At 43.7% G+C, this 21038-nt stretch overlaps 1 protein-coding gene across 1 annotated transcript in view; it reads right to left on the bottom strand.

The window, feature by feature from the left end:
• ECRG4 (ECRG4 augurin precursor) overlaps positions 1–21038 on the bottom strand; it is a 903650-nt gene that overhangs the window by 737933 nt on the left and 144679 nt on the right. The gene's annotated exons all lie outside the window — the stretch shown is intronic.

Below are 21038 nucleotides of genomic sequence, written 5' to 3'. Positions count from 1 at the left end.
TTGTTAGCTATTTAGAGCAGTTAAACTACTGGCTTGCTTTTAAATCCATTGTCTGAGTCATTTCAAGTTGTTACAACAAAATACCATATACTGAGTAGTTTATAAACAACAGAATGCATTTCTCAATTCTGGAGGCTGGGAAGTCCAAGATCAAGGTGCTGGCAGATTGGGTGTAGTGAAGACCCATTCATAAATGGCACTTTCTCGCTGTGTCCTCACATGGTGGATGGGGCAACAGGCTTTCAGGCTTCTTTTATAAGGGCAATAATTCAGGAAGTTTCCACACTTGTGACAGAATTATCTCCTAAAGACCCCACTTCCAAATACCATCACCTTGAGCATTAGGTTTCAACATAGAAATTTTGGAGGTACACATTCAGATGACGACAGCACTCATCTCATGTTACCTTTCATCTTTGGCTTCTTAGTGCCTGCCACACAGCACAAGAACAGTAAGTGTACGCTGAATGAATACAGATGAATGAACCTTTCCCCATCCTCAGATACTTCCTAACTGAGCTCCACTATCAAACTTCTAGAGCACATTATTTTTTCCCTTATGATCTGGTTAGGTGGGTTTTTCTTCCACATATCACACTAATCCAGTGGTCCTCAAAATTGTGTGCCCGTTAGAATCCTCTGGAAGGGTTGTAAAAATAGTTTGCTGGGTCCTAACCCAAGTTTCTGATTTAGGAGGTTTGGGATGGGGACACCAGAATTTGCATTTCTAACAAGTTCAGAGGTGATGTTGATACTGCTGGCTAGCAACTCTACCTTATAAACCACTGCACATTAAACTTTGAGGGTAGAGACTGTCTTCCTCATTGCAGTATCTGCTGAAGCCTCTGGCATAGTACCTGGCACACAGGAGCTGCTCAAGAAATAGTTGAGTGAATAATAGTTCAAAAAAGTTTATTTTAGTGAAGCTAGATTACAAGTACATGGATGTGTGTGTATATATGATTAAATGAGCTATTACATGTAAAAGCTCTTAAAACATGGCACATAGTAAGCTGTTGCTTTAAAAAAAATCGAAAATGTAACCTTTCTTTGCTTATCTTCTAAAATGACACCAACTGTCCTACACGTGTGCTCTTAAAGAGCGAGACTCTGTCTCAAAAAAAATTTTTTAAAAAAGCTTATGTATTAGAATAATGGAATCTTAGTATTAAAAGCCTCTTTTAAAGTTAATCTAGGCCGGATGTGGTTGCTCATGCCTATAATCCCAGCACCTGGGGAAGCCGAGGTGGGTGGATCACTTGAGGTCAGGAGTTCAAGACCAGCCTGTTCAATATGGTAAAACCCTGTTTCTACTAAAAATACAAAAATTAGCCCTGCGTGATGGTGCATGCCTGTAGTTGCAGATACTTTGGAGGCTGAGGCAGGAGAATTGCTTGAACCCGGGAGGTAGAGGTTGCAGTGAGCTGAGAAGATTGTACCACTGCACTCCAGCCTGAGCAAAAAAAAAAAAAGTCATCTGGTTAGTCAATATTTCAATATTGAGCTTCAAGAATTTTTTAAAAATTGGTTGAGTGTTTTCTACATGCAGAAAGATACAGCAGAGAGCATAGACGCAATCCTTGCCCTCCCAAGTGTATACCCAGTGAGAAAGTGAGGAGCACAAAGTATGTGTAAGTATAAGGATCCTAAGTTTTGAGAGTAGACAGCAACTATGAAAATATTCCGTTATATCGATGCAACTCAGTCTTCAATAGTCGTTCTCATCGGAGCCCATCTTTTTCACATTTTGTAAAATAACGCTTGGTATGGGCCCAAGGAATATCTAATAAATATTAAAAGTGAAGTTAATAATTGTTTTGAAAGCCGTATGATTGATATTCTTAAATGTAACCGATAGAAACAAGGAATTTGGCCTATGCACATATTTGCACATTTATGGTACAGGCATTTACATGAAGGTGCCTGTCATTTGTGACACAGACTTTTCAAGTTTCAGAAGGAACTGATGTTTCTAGATGGAATAATATGGAGCTTGCCATTATAAGAATCCTGTGATAAATCCTTTCATAAAATAAATATGTCTGAATTATTTCTTGTTATACATTTTCACTCCTGGATCATCTAAAGTAGAACACAAAGATTGTTCATAAACTGTTCATTCAAAACTATATAAAAAGAATCACTGTTGCTAAATTCTGGATTCTTACTGCTGCTTTTTCTTACTAGCATGAGGTTTGGGACAAGTCACCTTTAAAAATTTTTTTAATTTATATTTTCCTAAGTGAATTAACACAGGAAGTCATTCACCTTTCTTTGCCTCAATCAACGCATTTGTAAAATGGTAAATTAGTAGCGTCTACTTCATTGCTCAGTCACTAGCAGTTTCTGAAGTCACTGTCTGGCAGTCAGATATCACCTCTGTAACCAGTCTTGTGCAGCTCTGTGTAATGTGATCTGGTAGAGGACTAAAATGCTAAAGCACAAGGGTGAATTCTAGGCCCACCTGAGCCAGTGATTAGTTGATGACAAGTCACATAGTCTCTTTGAGCCTGGGTAAAATGAGGAGACTGGATTTGCTCTTGTACCTTCCCAATCCCTGGCTCCACTAGCTGTTGGCCACCTTAGACTTGAAGGTCCATTCACTGCTGCCTGCCCTTGAAGCTCAATTGCTGGCCACAGCTTTACACTCCTGGGAAGCTAGTCCCCTACTTGGAGGCTGAGCCGGTGACACTGGCCCCACTGGGCATGGGGCATTTATGTTGCCATGAGTCACACTAAGGTAGGGATGGAGGACAAGTCACAGAAGATTGTTGGGTTTTTTTTGGCCACTTTCTTTTTCTTTTTTTTCCTTTTTTTATCCCTTTGAAACAGAAGACCATGGAGTACAATCTGGTATCTGCCTTCAGACTTGGGATAATACCTTTGTTTTACAATACTCAAGAGTGGCTGTAAGAAAGCTGAGGCCACAGGTCACTAGCAGCTCCTAAAGTCTGAAAATCACTGGGAAAATTTGACTTTTTATATGCTAATAATTGAGTACTGACAACTCTGGAGGGAGCTTTCCAGTTCTTTCATCATGAAATTGGACTTTGTATATTGAAGAGAGGTTCATGGATTCATAGTAACCTACAGTTCTTCACTGCGGCCTGAACCAAAGGAATAGCTGCAGTTGGGTTTTCCTAAAAAGCGTAAGATAGTCCCAGGCCTCCCTTCTCAAATAAGTTATCAAGCAGGTGGACTCTGCCAGTCAGGGGTCCCAGTCAGTCCCTGGGGCCCTGGGGCGCTGCGGGCCTCCTGCGAGGACTGCGCATCCCAACAGTGCCTTCGGCTCTTGGTGGGGCACCGGCGGTACGTCCGAACCTCCAGCCCGCCTGGTCAGGTGGCCGCGGGCCCAGGCATTTCCTAGGATTCATTCGTTCGTTCATTCGTTCATTCAGCAGGTATTTCCCGAGCGCCCTCCTCCTGTGTAGGTGACAGAAACTGGGTGGCGAGCCAGCCAGGCAAAGCCCGGCTTCCCTGACGCTCCCCGCGGCGGCGGGGGCGGAGAAGAGACCTCAGCCCCACGGCTCGCACAGCTGGCGCGGACCGAGCTCTCGCCCGGGGCCGGCGGCCTCAGCGCCCCCCGAATGAACACCTTCCGCCCGCCGGCCGCCCCGCGAGGCGGGCCGTGTCGTGGCCCCGGTACACGGAGGGGGACGAAGAGGCCCGGAGCAGGGCGCTTCTCGGCCTGTGCTCGGAGCCAGGCGGCAGGGACCGCGGGCCGGCGGGCGGCGCGGGGACGGCTGCGCTCCCGCCCTCCGCCAGCGCCTGGCGGCCGCCCCACGTGACGGGAAGCGGCGGCTGCGGGGTCGGGCCAGCCCAGGAGCCGCGGGCCGGAGCGGGGCGGCGGGGCCCCAGGCCGCGGGGCGGCGCGGGACGGCGGGCGCCGGCGCCGGTGAGTGCGGAGGGCGGTGGGGCGTGGGGTGCGGGGCTCAGAGCGCGGGGCGCGTGGGGCAGGAGAGCGGGGAGCAGGAGGGTGGGGGGCAGGCGGCGGGGCGGGGTGGAGGGCGAGCCCGTGCGTGTGCGCTGGGGCAGGTGTAGTGGGGGCTGGAAGGCGGGGATGGGGGAGCAAGTGGCTATACACTTGGGGGCAGGTGTGCAGGTGTGCGACTTGGTAGGTGTCCCTTGTGGGGGCCAGCTAGCCCGCTGGGGTGAGCAAGTGAGTGTTCATGTGTGTGTGGTATGAGGTGTGCACGGGTGTGGGGTCAGCAAGTGTGTATGTTGTGTGTGAGGAGTGCGTGTGTGTTTAGGGCAAGGGAAGACCTGAGAGACCTCGTCCTTGATTTGGGTTTTCCAGGAAGAAGGGCCGGGAAGGACTTGCACCTCCATCCCAGGTATGGAAGGGTTTTGGCGCTGTGATTGAGGTTTCTCGGAGCTCTTTGGATTTGAGAGCTCAAATTCGGGTCACACTCTGGCCTGAATTGTCCTGAACTGGAGAGTAGGCAGGGCTGTGTTGGGGAGCAGGGAAAAGGGCTGTGCTGGACTTCCTGGCCCCTGTTTTTAGCACCAGGTCAAGGGCTGGAAGCTGTCATCCCCGTGAAATTATTTTCTTTCCATTGCCTTCTGGAGGTGCAGGTGCAAGTTAGTCCGCCTGCCTCCCTGTGGTAAGTGCTGATATCCTTAAACACGGAAGCTGTCCAGTTGTCTGCACCTGCCGTGGCTTCTACCCAAGGACTGTTGAGTGACCCTCAGGAAGCCTCCTACCTGGCTGCTAAAAGTCGGGGCTCACAGATCACACAGCAGGTCTTACTGCACGTGGGCTGCATGGGCAGCTGTGGTCAAAACATGTCTGAGCAGAGTTTAATTACTGATGAAGTGCTCGTGGGCAAGCACCTTGTCTATCAGGAAGAAAGGCAGCTGCGTGTGTGATTGTGGTGGCAAGTTAAAGCACTGAGAAGGTGTGCAGGGAAGATCCTACTGCATTGTGTATGTTGGCTTGCTTGGAGTCAGGATGAACGAGTGTAGAGGGGCTGTGTGGTGGCTGCTGCTCTCTCATGGTGGACATGCTTCTCTCTGTTGGTCAGCCGGAAGCTGGCAGACAACTGAGAGCTCGCAGCTCCATGGTCAGTCGGAAGGAACATTTGGTCAGCTGCTTCCTTTTCTTTTTCCTTCCATTTCTGCCAGCCAAGCAGCCTCAACAGTCATTGCAGCTGCTTTTGTGATGTGTAGCAAAAGGCCGCCTGGGGTACTAGAAAGTCTACTGGCTGGAATCTGCTGGAACCTGTCCATAACTAGCCTGCCCTAGGTCATCTATGAAATGGGAGCGGTGCTCTGTGGTGGTAATGAATGTGGAGTGTGGGTTCAAATCCTGCCTCTGCCATTTCCTGTGACCCTTGGGCAATTTGCTGGACATTCTGAGTCTCAAGTTCCTCCATCAAAATAGGGATAATATTAGAAAAGGCACATAGATTCTAATAAGAAATTGTGCCTGGAAAGGATCTGGCACAGGGTCTGGCACTTAGTAGGTGCCCAATAAATTATTGTTGACAAATACAAATGAAGGTATAGAGCCAGGTCTCCCTCAGCTCTGAAAATATGTAGTTTTATGTTTTGAGCAATTGTTAACCTAACAAATGGTTTACTCTGGAGTTAGACTTGTGGGTTCTCAATTCCAATTTGCTGTGTACATCAAGGTTTGCATTATACAATTGAATTGGTGAGAGGTGAGATGCCACTCTTAGCCTTCATTCACTCTGTCTTTTCTTCTCCACTCATGATTGTGCATGGCAGTCCTCTTGTCGTAGCATTGGAGGCAGAGCTTTTTCACCACTGCAGGAATCCCAGGACCAATCTAACCTCAGCCTAAACCCTCCAGAGACGGGGATTTGTAAAGGGCCCATTCTTCATTTAGGCAGCTCCGGTTGAGGAGTTTTAAAAGCACAGAGCTCACTATTTTAAAAATGCTATATTTTCTTTTTGTTGTTGTCTTCTGGGTGGTTTTTTTGCTGTTGTTTTTGGGACAGGGTCTTGCTCTGTCACCCAGGCTGGAGTGCAGTGGTGTGACCATGGCTCACTGGTCTTGATCTCCCAGACTCAAGAGATCCTCCCACCCCAGCCTCTCAAGTAGCTGGGATCACAGGCTCGCACTACCACACCCAGATAATTTGTAAATTTTTTTGTAGAGATAGAGGTCTCCCTATGTTGCCCAGGCTGTTCTCAAACTCCTGGCTTCAAGCAATCCTCCTGTCTCGGTCTCCCAAAGTGCTGGGATTACAGACCTGAGCCACTATGACCAGCCAAAATACTTGCTGTATTTTCTGGGTCTGCAGCTAACATCTCTGTTAGGAAAAAAAAAATGAAGTTATTTGGCTTATTCCTTCATGCTAATATTACAAATTTGTGATCTTTTAAGAAAACTTGAAGAAATTTTACTTAATGGGTTAAGTGTCTTCATCTTGGTCTGAATCCAGCCCTCATTAGAAATACATTAAAGTAGTCATTTGTGGCGGCCAGGTGTTTGGATACTGCCCAATAATTTGGCTCAGACTTTACAACTCATCTCTGTAGCAAACCTGACTCGTTTTTCTTTATTTAAAAAAGTACATACCTACTAAATGAATGTAGAATAACAACTTAATTTGGTGCCACCCCAAATGACTTTAAGCGCCTCATGAAAAGTGAATTATAAAATCTTGTAGATGATTTGAAATCAATATCTTTTCTTGACAGTCAAGTAGCTGCTGTTGAGAAAGTTAAAGATTTAAGAAAAAAATCCTGTATTTAAAGATGACAACTGACTAGATATTATGGACTACCAAGTCCTGTAGATACTTAATAATTCTTTTTTTTTTTTTTTTTTTTTGAGACAGAGTCTCATCCTGTCACCCATGCTAGAGTGCAGTTGCGTGTTCTCGGCTCACTGCAACCTCCACCTTCCAGGCTTGAGTGATCCTTCCACCTTAGCCTCCCAAGTAGTTGGGGCTACAGATGCATGCCACCATGCCCGGCTAATTTTTGTATTCTTCTATAGAGACAGAATTTCAGCATGTTGCCCAGGCTGGTTTTTTTTTTTTTTTTTTTTTTTTTTGAGACAGAGTCTTGCTCTGTCGCCCAGGCTGGGGTGCAGTGGCCGGATCTCAGCTCACTGCAAGCTCCGCCTCCCGGGTTTAGACCATTCTCCTGCCTCAGCCTCCCGAGTAGCTGGGACTACAGGCGCCCACCACCTCGCCCGGCTAGTTTTTTGTATTTTTTAGTAGAGACGGGGTTTCACCGTGTTAGCCAGGATGGTCTCGATCTCCTGACCTCGTGATCCGCCCGTCTCGGCCTCCCAAAGTGCTGGGATTACAGGCTTGAGCCACCGCGCCCGGCCTGCCCAGGCTGGTTTTGAACTCCTAAGCTCAAACAATCCGTCTTCCTCGGCCTACCGAAGTGCTGGGATTATAGGCGTGAGCCACTGCTCCTGTCCGGTACTCGATAATTCTTTGTGGCTGTTTGAAGGTTCAGAATTGAGGAAGATATTATGAAGTAATGCCATATTTCTCTTCTGCTCTTTTTCTACCTCCCACTTCTCTTCCTAAACCCTTTTAATTCTAACTGCTGATGGTACTCTTATAGGATGTATATTTTACATAATATGTACATACACACACATATACCCTTATGCATATGTATGTATACACATACCATATATATAGTGTGTATATATGTGTGTGTATATAAATATATCTTTGTATGTATTTAAATAATTTTGATTAGTATTGACCAGTAAAAAGGATACCAACTATGAATAGTTACATATATTAAATATACGCCATGATAATGTTAAGATGACAAGTTAGATATTAAAGCTTAGCTGTCTTTTTTTTTAATCGTCTTTTTTTAGATACTCTTGCAGATTATCAGAACAGGTCCACTGCACTATAACTAGTCTTGCTGTCCCTGTTGCATGAGTGCAGAAGGTAACATAAAGTGGTTGTCGAGTAGTGTCTTCATTTTCAAAGGGGGGAAAAGTTGACTTTTGTACAAGCCAGTACATTTATTGTTGATGCCTGACAAATTTCAAGATTGAGTCATTCAACAGATGGCTGTGGGACTTAGGGAAGAACGTGAGACCAGCATGGGGTTCAGCTCAGGAAAGGCAATTGCTGTCACATAAACGTGTATCCTGTTTTGGTAGATTACTATGTTAGTAGAGAAGTGTGTCAACGTACTATTCTGTGTCTGAATTTCAGCAAGCAGATGAAGCCACAGGAGTCCTCTTCTGGATCCATGGTGGGGGAGCAATAGCAAAGACTCCTGAGGAGGAGCTGCGGCAGCGTGCCAGTCTAAGTTCCAGAGTGGCCTCCTGCTGAGAGTTATCGCTTCGTTCAGAACTGAATTCTAGGAGAGGATCTGAAATCATACTTGTTCCCCTCAATCAGTAAGAATATGGCCTTGGAGTCATGAACGAAAACTAGGGTCAAAGTCCTGTTTCATCACCTTGTAGCTAGGTAACCTTGAGCAAGCCATCTAAGATCTCTATCTCCATAACAATGTCCACCTCTCAGTGTCAAGATAAGAATGAAAGGATAATGCTATATCAGGTGTGCAATATCCCACCAAAGCCAGTTTTTGGGCTCTCGTGAGGGGGCATCAGGGCGTCAGCCAGGGCTGCAGCATATGGGTGCCACCCATCATCCAGGCTTGGGGCAGTATTGGCCTTGGGAGCCAGTGTGGCGTCTGATTAAGGATGTGTGCTTTGGAGCTGACTACCTGGGTTGGAATCCCAGCCCTGTACTTACCAGCGTGGCTCTTCCACCTTTCAAGACGTCCAGTCCCTCCCTTTTCATCCAGAAGTAGCTGAAGAACAGTATAGGGGAAGCACACAGCCCAGTCCAGGTTCCTGTTTTATAGAGGAGAACACAGGCCCAGACAGAGCCTCTTAGTGAGTGGCCTAAGATCATCAGGAAGTGACCAAACAACAAGCAGAGCTCAGGCTTCCCAGATTAATGTCGGGAATGTCTGCTATGCAGCATGCCCACACTTACCACAGTTCACTGCTGGGGTGGTCCAGTTTTGCTCTGGGGCCTTGATCCTTACTGAGAGGCTGTGCTCCTTCCCGGCCTGAGTGTCCACCCTCAGAGCCCCGCATCGGACTGCTTCTCCCAAAGCTCATGGTATATCCAGTTCTGAACACAGCAGGAGTCAGCTCACATTCACCCCAACCCAACCAATCTCAGCCCCTCTGTCGGGGGAAATACTCCACATGAGCAAAACTCCCAAACTCTCCTCTTTGAAATGCATTTTCAGAAAGAAAGAAAAAAAAAAACCTTTTAATTTATGGATATTATTCCTCTTGTAATTTTAAGCTAGGACACTAGGCTGGTGAAGAATCACCTCCAAAAGTGGCTCAATAAAAAAGGCTCCGGTAGCCCAGAGTATGCTAGGGCAGTCCTGGGCTGGACTGATGGACAAATGTGAAACATGGGTTCATGTTTGTCCTTTTTAGTCACTGACACTCACAGTCTTATGACTATTTCCTTTCCTGCTAGAAAAGGAGATTCCCAGGTCTCTTTTCTCTTTCTTGATCACTCTAAGGTGAGATAATTATCCAGTTATCTCCCCAATTACATTTTCATTTTAACTTTTGAAGTAATTTTGGGCTTACCTAAGAGTTGCAAAGTAGTACAGAATTCACGAATACCCTTTACCCAGCTTCCTCCTTTGTTAACATCTTGGATGGCTGTAGTATAATGATCAAAATGAATCAAGTAGTGCCAGTAAACACTATAAAGTGCACACGCGATTTGAATTTCACCTGTTTTTCCGCTTAATGTCTTTTTTTCTCTTCCAGGATCCTTTTTCTGATCCAGTTTCCCCACTTTGCATTTAATTGTCACTTATTCTTGGCTTCTAATCTGTGACAGTACCTCAGCCTTTCCTCTTTTTTCATGACCTTAACACTCTTGAAAGGGTGTCAGAGATTTTGTAGACCGTCCCTCTGTTTGGATTTATCTAAACCCCTCCAGTTCCCATGGGGGATTTGAGATGCTCTCTGACAATCACCTTCACAATCTTTAGAAACAACACGTTTAAGAAAACCACATAAGTATCTCAAGACTTTAAGTCAACCCATAAAGCTACCAAAATGCATTTTTCAGATGGGACTTCAGTGATTGTCAGAGAGCCTATCAAACCCCACCATGGGAATTGGAGGTGTTTCGTGGTTTGTTTTTTAGTAGGGACTCTTGTTGACATCTCATTTCATTCATTTAGCACAAACACTGCATCTGAAGGTAGCTTGCAGCGGGAGAATATTGCTGGCAAGGTTTGCCTTTCCTCACCCAATATAGAATTTTGAGGCTGTGATTTGGCTCTTCATTCAGTCAGGAACGCAGCATGGGAAGTAAAGGTTTTCAAGCTTTCTCTCCCTGCTGCCTGCAAAAAAGGTGTCCAGTCATACTTGCCTGTCCTGCTCAATACCCACGATATGGTGGCCAGGAGAGGAAGCATGGGCATGGGGTTGGTGCCTGTGCCAAAGGGGAACAGGAAGGTCTGAGTGTGCACCGAGTCCCAAGGGGTCGCAGAGATAGAGGCTGAGCAGCAGGCCCCTTGGCAGCTGCCCACGCTGTTTCTGTTTTAGGAAGCTGACAAAGCCAGAGGTGGGTGTCAGCACATCCCCCCGCCCCCTTGACTGAAGTCACCACCTGACTTTTCCAGGCTCTCCTTCCCCATCCAGGCATCACAAGAGCCACCATCACTGGGACCACAAGAAAACTAGTCTCCAATGCATGCTTCTGAGTCTTTCTCTCTTAAGCTTCTCAGGACCGGCTTCAACAAACATGGGGAATAAGGCAAGGTGTCCCACTGTGTTGCACACCACCCCTTTTCTTCACCTTCCTCCTCACCACCATAGTTTGCTTTTGGCCAAGTCCTTGGTGATTTAGCTTTCTCTCCTAATCATATGGCACCAGCACCCTAACTAGTTGACTGGGAGCTGTGAACGAGTGTGTGTGTGCCAAGTGTGTACGAAGTGTGCCAAGTTCTGTCTGCCCCTCATCCATCTCAAAAGCTGTTAGGATCTATGGCAACTTTTGCCAATTCACTTATAGCTTTGCTTTCTAGAGCTAATATGTGATATACAGTCATGCGTCAGTGAACGACTAGGATATGTTCTGAGAAATCTCCCACTGGGCAATTTTGTCATCGTGTGAACATCGTAGAGTGAACTTACACAAACCTGGATAGTACAGTATATTATACACCTAAGCTATATGGGTATGGCCTGTTGTTCCTAGGCTACAAACCTTTACAGCATGCTACTGTACTGGATCTCTAGGCACAAGAGAATCTTGTAACACGAAAGTATGTGTGTATCTGAACACATCTAAACATAGAAAAGGGATAGTAGAAATACTATATAAAAGACTAAAAAAAGGGTCCACTTGTATGGGGCACTTACCACGAATGGAGCTTGCAGGACTGGAAGTTTCTCTGGATGAGTCAGTGAGCAAATGGCAAGTGAAAGTGAAGGCCTAAAACGTTACTGTACAGTACTATAGGCTTTGTAAATATTGTACAGTTAGGCTACACTAAATTTATTCTAAAAATACTTCTCTTCAGTAATAAATTAACCTTAGCTTACTGTAACTTTTTTACTTTATAAACTTTTTTTTAAAGTTTTTGACTCTTTGTAATAACATGTAGCTGAAAACATGTTGTATAGCTGTACAAAAATATTTTCTTTATATCCTTATTCTATAAGTTTTTTTTTTTTTTTTTTTTTTTTTTACTTTAAACTTTTTGGTTAAAAATGAAGACACACACACACACATTAGCCTTGGCCTGCCCAGGGTCAGGATCATCCATATCCCTGTCACCCACCTCCACATCTTGTCCCACTGGAAGGTCGTCAGGAGCAGTAACACACATGAAGCTGTCGTCTATGATAACAATTCCTTCTTCTGGAGTCCTCCTGAAGGACTCTGTTTTACAATTAACTTAATTTTGTTCTGCATAAGTAGGAGTACACTCTAAAATAATGATAAAAAGGATAGTGGAGTAAATACATAAACCAGTAACATAGTCATTTATTATCATTATAGCAAGTCCTACATACTGTGTGTAATTGAACGTGCTAGACATTTCTACGACTGGCACTGCAGTAGGTTTGTGTACACCAGCAACACCACACATGCGAGTGATGCATTGCGCCACAATGTTCCAACAGTTAGACTGTCACTAGGTGATAGGAATTGTTCAGCTCCATTATAACCTTATGGGACCACTGTTGTAGATGCTGTCTGTTGTTAATGGAAATGTCATTATGCAGCACGACACTGCTCAATTTTCCCCTGTGACAGACATTGCTATCTGTCTGCGGCTTCATGGGCTTAGTAGATATGTTTATCCAAGTTAACTGAGAAACTGCTTCTCAGAGAAACATTTTTTTTTCCTATAAAGGTTCTATATTAAAATGGCAAAATAGAAACTTTAAAAAAGTCATTGTAGGCTGGGCATGGTGGCTCATGCCTGTAATCCCAGCACTTTGGAAGGCCGAGGCGGGCAGATCACCTGAGGTCAGGAGTTCGAGACCGGCCTGGCCAACACGGTGAAACCTTATCTCTACTAAAAATACAAAAAAATTAGCCAGGCATGGTGGCAGGTGCCTGTACGCCCAGCTACTCAGGAGGCTGAGACAGGAGAATCACTTGAACCTGGGAGGCAGAGGTTACAGTGAGCCATGACCGTGCCACTGCACTCTAGCCTTGGCAACAAAGTGAGAGACTCCATCTTAAATAAATAAATAAATAAATAAATAAGGACTTGTATTTATACAAAAACTGTGAATTGCAGGAAGAGGCAAAGAAGGAAAGATACTCATGCCTAAAGCCAGGATCCCTGCCATCAGCCAGTCAGAGGAGGTCCAGTGTGTGGGAATCTGTGCCGCCCTCTGAAGGCCCATTCTGAGGCTGCCCTTGTCTCCCAGACATTGCTACTTTCCATATAGACAAGTGACATTTGGCGATGAAAAGGAGGCAGTGTGTTTTCCTTTAGGGATTATTACATTGGTAAATTCGATCCCACCGCTGTAGTTAATGGTAACTATTTCTGACTCATTGTGTTAATCCTTCGGAAACGTGTCTAGAGAGTAGTGTTTGCTCAAATCCCTTTTGACAACTGCTTGGTTTGTGGAGTGCCTTGGACACTTACAGGCTGTTTGGAACTCAGCAGCAATTCCGAACTGATTGTAGCTTATAAAACAAGAGACTGATATTATGGAACCATAAGAATAGGTTAATAGCTATAATTTTTATTACTAAATAAAGGAGGAGAGGTTGGCTGAGGTTAAAATTTTAAGGGCTGTACATCTTAAGCTGAGTCTGGAGTTTATCTTTTGGGCAGGGAACTACCTTCTGGTGTGTGATAAGGAGGATAATGACCTAGTGTTTCAGGTGTGTGGCCCACATTCCTGCCTCCTTTCTGCATTGCCTTCAGATCTGACCTGGCTTTGGTCCAAATGTTAGAATGACCACTTGATGTCTATTCATTTTTGATGGACTGTCATAAAGAAAAAAAAAAAAACTTCTTGCTGTAAAATGAGAAAAGAACAAATCTTACTTGAGGTAGTGTGTCCTTTTTAAAATGCAGATACAGAATTAGTCTTGAGCTTATTCACAGGACGGTGCATTCTATTATAGGGCTGACTTTTGTGGTTCGTCCGCCAGGGTGATGAAGTTCTGGTACACGTATAGCTGCATAGGTTTCGGAAGAGTCTGTTTCGTTTATAAGCTGTGAAGTAATTAGAAAATGTGAGGGCTTTTTGCAGACACAGAGGACACCAGGCCAATCTTAAAGCTGGCTCGCAGGTGGACATTATTTGGTAGAGCAGATAACAAAGTGTCATTCTTTGGTTCAAGAATAATTATTGGTAAAGAGCCCATCTTAATAAATGCCAGTTCGTCATAGCATTCTTTTGGGAGAATATATTTATCTCTGTACCAGATTAGGAGTTTCCTAGTGTGTGTGTGTGTGTGTGTGTGTGTATATATGTGTGTATATATTATGTGTGTGTGTGTGTATATAACAGATATATGTTTATATATAACAAATATGTATATTTCAATACATAACAAATACATATTTTAATATATAACAAATATATACACACATACATGTATGTATAAATGTGTTAAACATATGCATACCTATATGTGTTAAACATATATATTAAAATCTTATATATGTGTGCTAATATTTACGTGGTTAATGTTGGAGCTACAAGCAGCCTCTTTTGTTTTTTGTTTGTTTGTTTGTTTTTTGAGACAGAGTTTTACTCTTGTTGCCCAGGCTGGAGTGCAATGGTGTGATCTTGGCTCACTGTGACCTCCGCCTCCTGGGTCCAAGTGATTCTCCTTTCTCAGCCTCCCAAGTAGCTGGGATTACAGGCACCTGCCACCACGCCCAGCTAATTTTTGTATTTTTAGTAGAAATGGGATTTCACCATATTGGCCAGGCTGGTCTCAAACTCCTGACCTCCGGTGATCCACCCATCTTGGCCTCCCGAAGTGCTGGGATTACAGGCATGGGCCACTGCGCCCAGCCTACAAGCCTCTTTTTATGTCTAGATTATCTACTTAAAAACTTGCTCTTGGCCGGGTGCAGTGGCTCACGCCTGTAATTGCAGCACTTTGGGAGGCTGAAGCAGGTGGATCACTTGAGATCAGGAGTTCGAGACCAGCCTGGCCAACATGGTGAGATCCCGTCTCCACTAAAAATGCAAAAATTAGCTGGGCAAAATGACGCACGCCTGTAATCCCAGGTACTCAGGAGGCTGAGGCACGAGAATCGCTTGAACCTAGGAGGCAGATGTTGCAGTGAGCCAAGATCGTGCCAGTGCACTCCAGCCTGGGTGATGGAGTGAGACTCTGTCTCACAAAAAAAAAAAAAAAAAAAGAAAAGAAAAGAAAATGGTCTCATTCCACATTTATTCTTTCTGCTGTGACTTTTTTTTTAATGAGGTCTATCCTTGGTGAGTTTTAGTACAGAGGAAATGGAAAGAAGAGTAAGATAGTAAAACCAGTTTTGAACTGGTTGAAACTGAAAGTGGAGATACTTACGTGGCCCTGAAAGTAGAAGGGAGAGGGACAGAGGCCCATGAGGTAAGAGGCTGGCCTCACAGAAGCTGCTGCCTCAGACGGTATACACACCCACGGGGCACGGTGTTCACCCCCTGAGCCATCTACCACATGCTGGTCTTTCCCTTCACCTTCTAGGGGATATTTATAGAAAACGATGGATGGAATGCCCCAAATTGGACTTTGATATCCTGAGAAATGGCTATTAAATATGGATACAAAATAAACTAAGAACTGCATTTAGATAAACTAAGAAATTATAAATCACTTATTTGTTTGATAAATGTGCTTCCATGCAATCAAATTTTTAACAAGGAACATACAGTTGGTGAATTCCACCAGGTTTATTAAACAGATTCTTTCTCTATTTCCAGGGTAAGCTGGTTTGGGGAAATGAGTAGAATTTTATACATTCTATATGTACATATGTATTTTTAATTAATATTTAATGCCTATAGAAACATATTTGTAATCTGTATAAGATATAGAGAGTTGGCCGGGCGCGGTGGCTCAAGCCTGTAATCCCAGCACTTTGGGAGGCCGAGACGGGCGGATCACGAGGTCAGGAGATCGAGACCATCCTGGCTAACACGGTGAAACCCCGTCTCTACTAAAAATACAAGAAAATTAGCCGGGCGAGGTGGCAGGCGCCTGTAGTCCCAGCTACTCGGGAGGCTGAGGCAGGAGAATGGCGTGAACCCGGGAGGCGGAGCTTGCAGTGAGCCGAGATCGCGCTACTGCACTCCAGCCTGGGGCACAGAGCAAGACTCCGTCTCAAAAAAAAAAAAAAAAAAAAAAAAGCTATAGAGAGTCATAATAAAAGCAACCCCCAGCTTCAGAAATAAAACATTGCTGACCCTTGGGAATCTCATGCACACCCACACCCAGTTCCATCCTTCCCAGATTTGTGTTCCTCATTCCCTTAAAATTCCCTTACGATTCATCCTTGTGGGCGGCTCTAGTTCATTCTCTTGCAGCTGCACAGTATTTCAGCCTCTGAGGAAACATGAGTCGTTTCTAGTTTTCCCCTGTCTCAAACAGGATTGCTGTGAACTTTCTTTGCCCTGGTAAGCACAAAACAGACTCAGTAAGACAAATGCTTAGAAGTAGAGTCATGGCAGGGGCTTCCTAGATAATGAAAACCTGTCCTTACCAGCTCCAAACCTTCCCCCAGCACGGTGGAGCCTCCTCATTGTGCCGTGTTCTTAGGAACACCTCGTGTTGTCAGACTTCAAATATTTGTCAATTTAATGGGTAGAAAATGAAATATCACTGTAGTAGTAATTTGCAAATGCCAGGTGCTAATCAGGTTGTGTTCTTTCGTGTTTATTGGATATTCATGTTTCCTCTCCAATGAAAGGCCTGTTTGTGTATTTTGCCCATCCTTCTGTTAGATCCTTGACTTTCTTGCTGCAGGAGTTCCCACATCATCCAGATGTTTCTGGTCAGATACATGATGTCAGTGTCTTCTCTCCAGCCCCCTTTTTCCCTTATCTTTTCACTTTCTTCATGATGTCTCTTGAAGAACAGAAACAGTACATTTTCACATGGGAGAATTTATCATTTTTCCTTAGGGTTTGTGCTTTTTTATATCTTATTTTAGAAATTCTTCCTTACCCTAAGAAGGTCATGAGAATATTTTTTCTTGTTTTTTTTCCCAATGTTTCAAAGTTATGTCTTTTATACTTAAGAATATTAATCACCTGGAATAATTTTGATGTGTGGTGTGAGGTAGGAATCTAGCTTTCTTTTTTTCTTTTTTCTTTTTCTTTTTCTTTTTTTGAGATGGAGTCTTTCTCTGTCTCCAGGCTGGAGCGCAGTGGTGCTATCTCAACTCACTGTAACCTCTGCCTCCCATGTTCAAGCAATTCTCCTGCCTCAGCTTCCCGAGTAGCTGGGACTACAGGCACCTGCCACCATGCCCTGCTAATTTTTGTATTTTTTTTTTTTTTTTTTTTTTTTTGAGACGGAGTCTTGCTCTGTCGCCCAGGCTGGAGTGCAGTGGCCGGATCTCAGCTCACTGCGAGCTCCGCCTCCCAGGTTTACGCCATTCTCCTGCCTCAGCCTCCCGAGTAGCTGGGACTACAGGTGCCCGCCGCCTCACCCGGCTAGTTTTTTGTATTTTTTAGTAGAGACGGGGTTTCACCGTTTTAGCCAGGATGGTCTCGATCTCCTGACCTTGTGATCCACCCATCTCGGCCTCCCAAAGTGCTGGGATTACAGGCTTGAGCCACCGCGCCCGGCCTTAATTTTTGTATTTTTAGTAGAGATGGGGTTTCACCATGTTGGCCAGGATAGTCTCCATCTCTTGACCTTGTGATCCTCCCACCTCGGCCTCCCGAAGTGCTGGGATTACAGGTGTGAGCCACCACGCCTGGCAGAATCTAGCTTTCTTATATTCTCTATGGACATCCAGTACACCAAGCACTGTTTACTGTACATGTGTATACATGGTATATGCCCCACATGTACAGTGCCACCCTAGTCACGTTTCAAGTTTCCACATACGCGTGGCCTGTTTCCGGGCACCCAGATGTGTTCTCTAGGTCTGGCCTTGTGCTAGTCCAACATTATCTTAATTACCATGGTTTCTGATTATATTTTATCTGTTGAGTCAAGTCTCCTGGCCATTTTTCAGACGTGTCTAACTTTTTCTGGCCCTCTCTGCCATGTGAATTTTTTTTTTTTTTTTTTTTTTTTGAGACGGAGTCTCGCTCTGTCGCCCAGGCTGGAGTGCAGTGGCGCGATCTCGGCTCACTGCAAGCTCCGCCTCCCGGGTTCCCGCCATTCTCCTGCCTCAGCCTCCCGAGTAGCTGGGACTACAGGCGCCCACAACCGCGCCCGGCTAATTTTTTGTATTTTTAGTAGAGACGGGGTTTCACCGTGGTCTCGATCTCCTGACCTTGTGATCCGCCCGCCTCGGCCTCCCAAAGCGCTGGGATTACAGGTGTGAGCCACCGCGCCCGGCCGAATTTTTTTTTTTTTTTTTTGGAGACACAGTCTCATTCTGTCACCCAGGCTGGAGTGCAGCGGCATAATCTTGGCTCACTGCAACCTCCGCCTCCCAGGTTCAAACGATTCTCCTGCCTCGGTCTTCTGACTAGCTGGGACTACAGGTGTGCACAGCCACGCCCAGCTAATTTTTGTATTTTTAGTAGAGACTGGGTTTTACCAGGTTGTCCAGGCTGGTCTCAAACTCCTGACCTCAGGCGATCCATCCGCCTCGGCCTCCCAAAGTGCTGGGATTACAGGATTATAGGGATGAGCCACTGCTACCAGTCTGCCATGTGAATTTTAGAATCTGCTTTTAGAGTTACACGCACACGCGTGCGCGCGCACACACACACACACACACTCCGTGTACCTGTAAGAGTTTGTATTGGAATGGCACTTTTTTTTCTCTGGATCAGGTAGGGAATTTTTTTTTTTTTTTTTTTTTTTTTTTGTAAAAACATAATTTGCATACAGTAAAATACACAGAACACAAAAGTCAATGAATTTTGATAACTCCTTACACTTGCATAGGTAATACCTTAAATAAGATACAGACTATGTCTGTTACCCAGAAAGTTTGCTGTGTCCCTTTCCACTTAGTCACCCTGTTCCTTCCAAAGTAAACACTGTTCTGATTTCTGTCACTATAGATTAGCGTGGCCAACTTTTGAACTTCAGGTAATTGGAAATATATAATATAGGCATGATTTCTTCCACTCAGTGTTTTTGAGGTCATCTATTTGTTGCCTTTGTCAGTAGTTTCTTTCTTTTTATTTCTAAGTAGTATTCCACTGTATAAATATGCCACAATTAAATGGGGGTAAGTGGGGAAAACTGAGCCGTTCCCTTTTTTTGGGTAATATGAATAAGCTTGCTGTGCATATCTTATATCTTATACATGTCTTTTTGTAGATACAGATATATACACAAGAGAAGTGGAAATATTAAACGTGACGTAACTGGACAAATGCATGTTTAAGTTTATAAAAAACTGCGAAACAGATCTCCAAAGTTTACCCTTTTAAACTCCTTCCAGCAACGTATGAGATTTCCAGTTGTTCTACGTCCTTATTAACATTTCGTGTTGGCGATCTTTTTAATGGTAGCTCTTCTAGTAGGTGTGAAGTGATAGCTCATTGTGGCTTAAAATAAATATCTTGGTTAAAGATGGTGAGCATCTTTTCATGTTCTTATTGGTCCATTCATATGCCTTTTGTGAAAGTGTCTGAGTCATTTGCCCATTTTTAAAATGTTTGTCTTCTTGTTATTGGTTTGTAGGAGTTTTTCTATATTCTGGATATGAGTCATTTGCCAGATATATGCATTACACATTTTTCTCTCAGTCTGGGGCTTGACCTGTTTGTCTATCCTCATGTCTTCATTACTGTAGTATTAGAGCAATTTCTGAAATCAGTTAGTGTAGGTCCTTCAGTTTTGTTCTTCATTTTCAAGACTTTTGACTATGCTATGTTCTGTGCTTTCCATTTAAAATTTAAAACCAGCTTTTCAATTTCTGCAGGAAAGCCTTCCAAGATGATAATTTAGGTCTTCCTTAATGTCAAACAATAAAATTTTATTACTTTATCCATAAAGATCTTAAATATCTTTGTTAGATAATTCTTTCATACCTTATATTTTCTACTATTGTAAGTTTTTTTTTTTTCAAGTTTGTAATTTTGGGGCTAGAAATTCAAACTACTTTGGTTTTTAAAAAAATTAAACTATAAAGTCATTAATTCTAATAGCTTTTTTGTGGGTTTCTGTGTAAACAGTAATGTCATTTGTGAATAATTATAATTTTATGTTTTTGTTTTCGATTTTTTTTTTTTTTTTTTTTTTGGAGACAGAGTCTTGCTCTGTCACCCAGATTAGAGTGCAGTGGTGCGATCTTGGCTCACTGCAAGCTCTGCCTCCCAGGTTCAAGCAATTCTCCTGCCTCAGCCTCTCAAGTAGCTGGGATTACAGGCGCCTGCCACCATGCCCAGCTAATTTTTGTAGTTTTGGAAGAGACAGGTTTTCACCATGTTGGCTAGACTGGTCTTGAACTCCTGACCTTAGGTGATCCATCTGCCTTGGCCTCCCAACATGCTGGGATTACAGGCATGAGTCACCAAGCCCAGCCTGTTTTCAATTCTTTATAACTATTCTTGTTTTGTGGTACTGGCAAAGACTCCTAATACAGTGTTGAACTGAGATCGTGTATTAGTTTCTAGGGCTGCTGTAAGAAAGTACTACAGGCTGGGTGCCTTAAACAACAGAAACTTATTACTTCAGATTTCTGGAGGGTAGAAATCTGAGAGCAAGGTCTGGAACTTCAGACATTCCTTAGCTTATAGATCTCTTTCCTCTTCCTGTGTCTTCACTTGTCTTTTCTCTGTATGTGTCTGTCTCTGTGTACAAATGTCCCCTTTTTATAAGGACACAGTCATATTGGATTAGAGCTCACCCTAAATGACTCTGATCGTCTTATTTCCACATAAGGTCCCATTCACGGGTACTGGGGATTAGGACTTCAGCATGGCTGGGGAAGATTCATTTCAACCCATAACAGATGGCAATAGTAGACATTCTTGTCTTGTTCCTTGTTTCAAAATGAAAGATTTTAAAATTTAATTTAATTTATTTTGTTTATCTTATGAGTTAATTTAATGCTTTTTCTGCATCTATTGAAATAATTAGTTGTTTTCTTTTCATTTATAAATGTGAGCTAAAGGAACAGATTTTATTACTTTAAACCAATATTGCATCCCAACTTAGCCATATTATATTTTTAATATATATTTGTTGATTTCATGTGCTAACATTTAGTGTTTTCTCAGGTTTGTTTGTGAGTAAGAATGATCTGTGATTTTCCTTCTTCCTATATCCTTATCTGGTTTGAATATCAAAGTTTTACTTTCTACTACTTTCATAAAATAAAGTAAGGATATGTTCCCTCTTTCATTTATCTTTTTATCCTTAGGAACATTTATTATGTGAAATTGGAAT

This window comes from Macaca thibetana, chromosome 13 (genome assembly GCF_024542745.1).
Source record: "Macaca thibetana thibetana isolate TM-01 chromosome 13, ASM2454274v1, whole genome shotgun sequence".
Lineage (NCBI taxonomy): Eukaryota > Metazoa > Chordata > Mammalia > Primates > Cercopithecidae > Macaca > Macaca thibetana.
The sequence above is the reverse complement of the archived record's forward strand: the minus strand, read 5'-3'. Positions and strand labels throughout refer to the sequence as shown.